This window comes from Corvus hawaiiensis, chromosome 3 (genome assembly GCF_020740725.1).
Source record: "Corvus hawaiiensis isolate bCorHaw1 chromosome 3, bCorHaw1.pri.cur, whole genome shotgun sequence".
NCBI lineage: Eukaryota > Metazoa > Chordata > Aves > Passeriformes > Corvidae > Corvus > Corvus hawaiiensis.
In genome coordinates this window covers 109,010,601-109,018,718 of record NC_063215.1, presented here as the reverse complement: position 1 = coordinate 109,018,718, position 8,118 = coordinate 109,010,601, and the positions used below count along the sequence as shown (strand labels likewise).

General features: G+C 50.6%; 1 long non-coding RNA gene across 1 annotated transcript; it reads right to left on the bottom strand.

Moving 5' to 3' along the window:
- Positions 1-2,574, bottom strand: LOC125323302. The gene is made up of 3 exons (XR_007202470.1): positions 2,543-2,574; positions 1,062-1,150; positions 1-124 (listed from the first exon to the last, which is right to left on the bottom strand). It is a non-coding gene; the product is annotated as an uncharacterized LOC125323302 (long non-coding RNA).
- Positions 2,575-8,118: the final 5,544 nt, after the last annotated feature.

Genomic DNA, 8,118 nt, shown 5'->3' with positions numbered 1-8,118 from the left:
CTGTCTGTGGAGGCAGCTGCAAGGACGTTTCCTTTTCTCTCTCTGTCTTGATCTCTTTCTCCAAAAGCTCCATTGGCTTCCGCTCTAAGTTCCTTTGAGCCAACTTGCCCAGTGCAGCACGGACCTACATGCAATGGGAATGCATCACAGACTGTAAGCAGAGACACACAAACCAGACACAACATCTCATCAGGAGCACAGAGTCCATAGAGTTCCACAGTCCTTGATGCAGCTCCATGTACATTCCAATGGTTTCTGAAGAATGCCTCCCGTCCTCACCTTGGCAATTACACACAGTGAGGTGGAACACTTTATTGCCATAACTTCCCACTGCTCCAAGGTACTGTTTCTCAGCCTATGTCAAGAGGCCCTGCTTGAAGCAAGAAAATCACAGGAGTGCTCCAAGACAGATGAAGAGCCCACGTGACCAGTGAGCAGGCAGTTCCCTTCCTACAGGCCATGGCAGGAGAATAAAAACCATGTGCAATACGCAGCAAGGAGGGGTAAGTAGCTGTTGCTTAACACTCATGGCCAGGAATTGCAGCTGTTTCTCACTTCTGGCTTCTGAAGGACTCAGCTGCTCTCGGAGACCGTGAGGCCAAAAAGAGGAGTCACGTGAAAACAAGTTGCAGAAACATTGATGTTAATGCGCGGAAAAATTGAGAATGAGAGGGCTGTGAGATACAGCAAGAAAAGTAACCAGGAAAAATCAAACTCTCCCATTTTATTTTGCAGCCTTGCTTACACTCAGCATTAGAATCCTTGCTTCTGTGCTTCCCAGGATGCACTTTGCCCACATTCACTGATGTGTAGCTTGCTCTGCCATTCAGAACTTCTCTACAAGGGCCTTTGTACATGGCATGACCTTAGCACCATCTCCAAACCAGTGACCTTGCCACCACTGGAAATAGCCAAGCAGTTGCTCTGTAGCTGTCAAATATATTCCCAAGAGAATCCCCATCCCCCAAGAGTGGAAGATTATGATTTTCAGGGACATTTTGGGCCTAGCACTAAACAGTCACTGGAAAGGAAGTCTGCTCATCCCTGTCCTTATCCCTCACCTTTCCAAAGCCATCCTTCAGGGCTTCGGCACTCGTAAGGCCAGCACTGGTGGGGTGATCCGTCTCCTTGGCCTGGCTCACTGGGAGGCCTGTTAATGGAAGCAAAGGTTCCTGTAAATCTCTGGCACACTTCAAGCCCCCAACAGCGCCATGCTGGGCAACAGGCAAGACAGCTTCCAGATTGCAGAGCTCTGATAAGACCCAGAGACTGTGTCTGAGAGCAGCAAGCTACATATGCCTAGAACCTCTCCCAATGGATGGGCTACTGCCACAGTGCACTGGCAGCAGACATGGCATTGCTCTGTTGGCCAGCAGAATGAAACCTCCTGCATGATGGAGGCCTCAGCCCTGGATGCTGGAGAGCCGCTGTGTTTGATAGAGAAGGGCAGAGACGGAGCTTGCTCTTGACAGAGATTCTTATCTGCCCTAATTCATGCTGATTTTAGTAAACATCTTCTTCCCGGTTCCTAAAAGAACTCCCGGGTTCTAACACCCGTAAGCATTTAGATCAATATTTTCTTCTCTTTGTGGCAATATTTTAGAGGACATGAAAAGAAAAGCTTAGGATTGCAGGAGTGTTAGCAAAACGTGAATTGTGTTCTTGAAACTGGATTATTTGCTTTCCCCAAGGATTTTCATTCTAAACTGTGTGAGATTGGGCCACTTTCAGGCCAGTCTGACTAAAGGCTGAATTTTCTAATGGAAGTGGAACAATGTAGGTCATTCTGAAACACTCTCCAACAGAGCCGTTAAAACTCAGAGGATGAATCACTCTTTACATGGCTTCACAGAGGATAAAAACACGCAGCAGCAAAGTAGCAAAAAACCAATGTCTTAAATCAGGATTTTTTGCCCAGCAAAATGGTCAGCTTAATAATAAAAAAGAGTTAGATGTGGGCTTTGAGGAAGGAGGGCTATTCTGGATTGGAAGGCAAGGCCTTGGAAGGTAAGAGCATCTGAGAAGTTGACAGGGAAACTACTGACTCCAGGGTAACCTCCTTGGGACCAGTGCAGTCAGTCCCAAGTGCAAAGTGGAGACACAAAATATAACAGAGGCCGCAATGCAAACCTAAAGCATCTGAAGCTACGTATTTAATGGGACAGACCACCTGGAAACTTCTAAAGAGCTGCACAGGGAAACATGCTCCTGCCAGCAGCCACTTGAGGCAGACCAGGGAGACACCCTGACCCACTTGCACAGAGCCAGCACAGGAACAGCCTGGCCTCTGGGCTGCCCTGGGACAGCAGGGAGCCCAGAGGCCTGTGCTTTCCAGGAATGGCTCAGCTGCACACGCACCCTCCTGCTCCTCTCCCGGCCCCACAGCTGAGCAGCCCTACAGCTCCACGGGGCACTGGGAGCAGCACAGCTCAGTGCAGGGGGCACATGCAGGGCAGAACTGTTCCCTGGCAATGTGCCCAGGCTCTCTAGGCTGGCACAAGAGCCTTCCTCCCGCCAGAGAGCGGCCCAGCTCCCGCCTTACCTCTTTGTGAGGCTGAGCCATGCTCAGCCTTCACCTTGTCCTCCCTGGCAGTGACCCCGGGGGCAGCGCTGCTCAGCTGCCCCTGCCGGGGCTCCTGGGCCAAGGCCCCCTGAGCAGGCTGCGAGCGGAGACCTGCACTGCCAAGGCCGGGCTTCCGCGCATCCGTCTTCAAGCCAAAAAGTTCAGCCAGTTCCCTTGGGAACAGAGGCATCCCAGGTCCTATCACACACCATGAATTTTTTCCCTTCTTCCTCTGGGTTTTTGTTGTAGACTCAGAAGAAGCTGTAGATCAGGTACAAGGGAAGAAGTGAGTTAGTTGAACTCCCACCTTTACAATCACCACAACTAATGGGTGAGGCACTCGAGGGGTTATTTAAATATTGAGAAGATCGCTTTGTTTTTATTTTTCATGAAACTAGCATCACTATAATTGCTCTGAACTGTATGGAGCTGGCAGGACAGGAGAGAGTGGTTCCACTACTTTGCTTCTGTGCTGCTCATGGCTCATCCACTACTTGGGGATCCCTTTCCTTCCAAACAGTTGGCAACCCACAGGGGTCTCTAGAATTTGACAATTCCACCTAGGAAGTAATTGCTTTCCAAAGCCAGTTTTCAAGGCCTTTGTTTCTGTAACTCCCCCTCAGTTCTCGGTTGGGTTTTGTTGGTGGTTTTTATTTCTCTTTACAACAAAGGCAGTGCTGGGACACAAACAATGGCACCACGTGTTAGAAGCAAAAGAAGATTTGCAATCCCCATGAGATGTCCCCAGTATTCAAGCAGCCCATATCTGTAGGGAACACATTGTTCATGCAAACGTCCCAGCTTTCTCTGCTTTGTTGCTCCAGGAGTTTATTCCCTGCTTTCCTTCCTGCAGAGACACCCAAACCCAACATAAACATGACCTGCCTCAAAACATTTCTGATCTTCGCTAATCCTGACAATTCAAAATTTTCTTAATGGAAACAGCATGGTGCAGGTTAATCTGAAATGCTCTCCAACGGAGCTTTTGAAACTCAGAGAACTAATCATTCTGTACAGGCCTCCACCAATGATAAATCGTTTTTCTGCATCAGCAAAATTGTTTCTTCAAATCTCATCTCTCCTATCATTCCATGCCCAGAGATGGCAAAGGAACAACAACCCTGGCATTGAGGCTTTGAACTTGAAAGCAGGGACTGACACACATGCACCAGACACCTCATTTGGTCTGGCACAACTCTTCTTGTCAGGGATCAGGCAAGGCAGGGAGGGGGGACAAGGCAGAAGGCATCTCCTCCCCCAGCCTCAGCCTGCAATACTGACACAGGCAGAGAGAGTCGGGGAAGAGATTTGCCATCGTGAACCTGCCATAGGTGGCTTTAGGCTTGTGCTGTCAGAGGATGACAAACTCTGATCCTGCATAGGCTGCATCCATTTGGAAGTCTCCTTCCCCTTAACTGGAACATTCACAAGGCCTTTCTGTCTAAGGAGGTTTCCCTATTTCTCCCCGTGCAAAACCAGGCAATGTCCATGAATCTCCTTCAGATCTCAAAGGGTTCAGCACAGAAACTGCCCCAAGGGAAGGTGTCCTCCTTCAAAGGCAGGAGGAAGGAGTTGGAACATTTCTCCTTTCATGCTAAATGTCTTTTTTTCTCTACTAATTATGACCTTAGAAAGGGTGCAGGGAGATGAAAGGCATGTGCAGGATGGAGAGGAATGTTTTCTTTTCCTGTGGTGCATTTCCCGAGCCCCAAGGTACCAGTGCAGCTCCTGGAGTAATTTTCACTGCACCACCGGAGCACACTCCCAGTGACCAGGCTCTGGGAGAGCCCATCAAGGAATTGAAAGGAATTTGAAGACATTTAAACCAGGATGGTTTTCAACCAAACTGTCACAATGCCACCCCTGGGTCAGCATTCCAATGGTCAGTTTAGGACAGACATGCCCTGTACCTACCTGCATGTTCAGAGTTCTTCTCTTTGCTTCTGCTGCTGGATCTTGGCCTTGAGAAAAGGGAGGACAAAAGAATATATGAGCGTGTAGAAAGAGAAGGGCATGGAATGTGTGTAGCATCAAAGGAGGCAAACCTTCTTAGCATGGTCCCCCTGATGAAGGAGGAAATGCAACACATAAACCCAACATGATGCAAAGCTGAGGAATTGTCCTTAAGCTTTCAGTTGCTGGAGTCCCACAGAGCTTGCCAAGCTCCGGCTGAAACACAGCAGTCATTCTTCAGCTTGCATCAGACCTGCCCAGTTCTCTCCTTTTGGAGCCAAGTGGCTCCTACAGCCTCTGTGAAGCAGCAAGAGCTGCTGAGCTGAGACACAAGTCTGTATGGAGGGCAGCTACTTTTGTTCTCCTGCCCAAGCTTGACTTTGCCTGCTCATGCCTTACACTGGTGACAGTCTCGGGCTACATGGGGTCATAGCACTGCTCTCTCCTGAGAATGACAGTACACCTCCTTGCTCTTTCAAGGACAAAAAGGCCTTTTTCAACTCAGCTGCTAGGTAAGGATATTCCGATTGCACTTTAAAAGCCCTACGGACGCTTTTCAATTGGAATGATACTTCTGTGACTCCTGCTTTAACCTTGTCACTAGGATAAGCTTGACAGCTACATTTTCTCACACATATATCCAAGCCAATATCTTTGCATCAGGTACAGTCCTATAACTCTTCTCTAGCACCTTGCCCTCTTTGATCTTAAGCCCAGATCGAAATACTAAACATGGATCAGATTATACATCTGTACCCCAAGTTTTATCTGGGCTCTGGTTTCACGGTGGAGGCCCAGGCACAGAGAAGTCACGCCTGACATTTACAGGAGCAGCACCTGAATTTGCAGACACCTCCTCAGTAGCCAATATTTGCCCTGACATATCCTCATGGCTGCAGAAGTTGACAGGCAAGGATCACAGTATTCAAAGGTCTGCAGTATCCAGATCCATGCAATACAGTTCCCAAATGACAGCACAAACACCACAGAGGGAATCAGTAGCCAAGTCCAGCAGAGGACCTGTTCTGAGGTGCTCTTAAGCCCTGCCTCCTCTTCCCCACAACCACCTCTGCTCTTAGGGCATATGGTGTTGGCTTTGCCGTTGTGTTGGTTCACCACAGATGGGCAAAATGGGGAATACACTGAGGTTTGCCTAAATACATGGGAGAGATGACTGTGGAAAATAACCTCACGAGACGGGAAGAGCGAGGGGAACAGCACACTGGAGCAGCAGACACCTTGGCTTACCTCATCACCTGGGACTCCTGGAAATCCAGCTGCGGAGAGCTTGGGACAGACGCTGCCGCACTGCTCACAGGGGGACTCACTGCCTTGCGTATTGGGGGGATCAAAGGTGGTCCCAATGACCCCTTCTTCATATCCCCACCTCTGGAATGCACAGGCATCAAGGCAGCCTGGAAAGAGCAGAAGACTCAGATCAAGCAACCAGCCTTGCCCCCATTCATGCCTGAAGACATTTAGCCATGCTCTTAGCTGGGACTTGGCAGAGATGTCAAACTGATGGAGCAGCTTGGTCTAGGAAAGGGAATGGAAAGGGAAGTGGTGAGGGAGAGGCCATGTCCCACATTTGCCACCGCTTTCCCTGTGCTCACTTCTCGGGAAATGTGGCTACATTCCCAGATGGCATCCACATGTTTGGCACCAAGATGTTCTGCGGTGCCACTGCCTCCACTGGCCTTTTGGATCGTATGGGAATGGCCTTGGATCCCTATTCTCTCCCTGTCCCTAAAGCACCTAACAGCCAGTGCTGATCTCCAGCCAAGTCCCCACAAAGCCATCCTGCAGGATGTCCAAACCTGCTTTTCTCAAGCCCCTCATTTCTGCTGCTGCTTCCCTTCCCTCGTACAGTTCCCCAGCAGCCTTTGAGCCCCAATGCTGCTGAGCTCTGGGCATGCTCGGTGCTCTCCAGCTCCCACACATCCATCATCCCAGGCTCACTGGCATTTAGGAAGTTCTGCTGAGCTCCCTGCCCTGCTGCTCTCTGGGAGGCCTCTGCCTGCCCAAGTTGCTCCAGGGCCCCCATGCCATGTCCAGCAAGCGGGGTGGAGGCAGCGGGGGCAGATGCACACCCTTCCTTAGGATCCCATTGTTCCTGGCACAGCTAAAGAGCCAAATCAGGCCCTGTTCAAACTTCAGTGGAAGGATCAGTTCCTGTCAGGGATACGCTGGGCCCTTTCTCAGCAAGGCTGGAATCAAGTACACAAGCCTTGGGTTGGACATTCTGTTTACCAAAGCTGTTGTTCATCTGCCTCCTCCTGCACCCCATGGCAAACTCAAAACAACTGCAGGTCCTGGCCCTGCTGCAAAGGCAATCGTGGGGGTGGGCTCTGGGCTGCTCTCCCCATGGCCACCTGCCATCCCTGCCCTCTGGACAAAGCCATGCCAGAATGCACAAAGCTGCCCAGAAGCTGAGGAAGTCTAGAAATAGCATCAGAGACAACTGGGCACAAGGGCATGGCTGTACAACTCAAAAGCTGACACAACCTGGAACTGACTTTGCAGGACTGCCGGTTCCAGCAAACACCTTTCTCCATCCAAACAGGACACAGCTGACAGAAAACAGCACCAAGACACAGAGATGGTTCACACATACCCGTAGTTTACTAAACGTAGAAGGATTGGTTCACAAGATTGGCCAACTTCAGCTGCTCTGACTGCCTGTTGGTGTTTTCTCAGCCATAAGACAGAGCAGGAGCCACAAGAGAGCCAGAAACCATTCAAAGACCTCCCCTGCTATTGATACCCGCTGAGGACATGAAGCCTGCACTACACACCCACTGCAAAGGCAGCCTGAAGTGCAGTGTCCTGCTGAGCTCTCCCTTTGCTCAGCTGCTTCCCTGGGCTCACACCACAGCAAAAGGTCTCCGAGCTCTGCCTACAGCACATAAACTGAAAACCTTCCACATAGGACTCTAGCTTCATTTCCTTACCTTCCATCCTTTTCCCTCTGTGCTCAACTCCTGGTTTGCTCTACTGTCTTCGTCGTAGCTAGTGCCATTTTTCCCATTCTCCTGCTCTCCACTACATATTTTCTTTGCATTTGAAGAAGGAGAGCTCTTCTGGATGGGAGGCAATGGCTTGGAGGGAAGCGGCATAAAGGGAGATGGCCGGAAAGACTTAGCAAAAATGAACCTAGTCACGCCTGCAAAGTGGAGACACAAAATATAACAGAGGCCGCAATGCAAACCTAAAGCATCGGAAGCTACGTATTTAATGGGACAGACCACCTGGAAACTTCTAAAGAGCTGCACAGGGAAACATGCTCCCGCCAGCAGCCACTTGAGGCAGACCAGGGAGACACCCTGACCCACTTGCACAGAGCCAGCACAGGAACAGCCTGGCCTCTGGGCTGCCCTGGGACAGCAGGGAGCCCAGAGGCCTGTGCTTTCCAGGAATGGCTCAGCTGCACACGCACCCTCCTGCTCCTCTCCCGGCCCCACAGCTGAGCAGCCCTACAGCTCCACGGGGCACTGGGAGCAGCACAGCTCAGTGCAGGGGGCACATGCAGGGCAGAACTGTTCCCTGGCAATGTGCCCAGGCTCTCTAGGCTGGCACAAGAGCCTTCCTCCCGCCAGAGAGCG